This window comes from Octopus bimaculoides, chromosome 4, assembly GCF_001194135.2.
Source record: "Octopus bimaculoides isolate UCB-OBI-ISO-001 chromosome 4, ASM119413v2, whole genome shotgun sequence".
In the NCBI taxonomy this organism is placed as follows: domain Eukaryota; kingdom Metazoa; phylum Mollusca; class Cephalopoda; order Octopoda; family Octopodidae; genus Octopus; species Octopus bimaculoides.
In genome coordinates this window covers 96,550,228-96,551,268 of record NC_068984.1, presented here as the reverse complement: position 1 = coordinate 96,551,268, position 1,041 = coordinate 96,550,228, and positions in this window count along the sequence as shown.

Here is a 1,041-nt window from a genome sequence, read left to right as displayed (position 1 = left end):
ACAAATAATATGTGAGTATATGCATATATACGTACATGTATGTACATACCTACATCTACATGTATATATAGATGCATATCTGGATACAGGGCGTTACAAAAAAAAAACGTGGACAAAATGAAAAACGAATGCATAAACAAAGCACGGAAAACAAACTTTTTTTCGGACGACGGTAGGAACACACAGGAAAACAGACAGGCCACATAGGGAACATTTCATTCATTCATTCATATATATATATATTTAGGGAACGAAGTAGATAAAATCCAGGCTACATATGTTTCGTAGCCAGCGGAACATGGGAAGTAGTAAATTATCCAAACGTGGGGTAAACCGTAAGCTACTTTTAGGGCCAAGGATATATTGATTATATGAAGTTTACATTATGGTTAACAGACCGTGTGTTAACTCGCTGGGGATTCGTTTGAAGTGCGTAGAAAGCATATTTGTGAAGAAGACTAACTTTTTGAAGATTACTAAACTTCTTACACCTTGATACTTGCATCTTACCTTTACATACATACATACATACACACACACACACACACACACGCACACACACACACACACACACACACACACGCATATATATATAAATACATATATATACACATAAATAGATATATATATATACACGCATACATATATATATACATACATATATATATACACACATACATATATATATATACACACATATATATATATATATGTACATACATATACACACACACACATATATATATATGTACATATATATGTATACATACATGTACATATATATATGCATATATATATATGCATATATATATATATATATATATATGGGAGAATATACAAAAAATAACAACAGACGAAGACAGGTGGTGTAAATAACAAAAGTATATATTAGTATGACGCTCGGGAATACGGAAAGTCTTTGACGTTTCGAGCTACGCTCTTCAACAGAAAGAATACGGAGACAAGGAGAAAAACACGGAGAAAAGAAATTGAATAGTGTTCAGTCAACGGTCAATCATAATAATGGCCGATCATAACAAT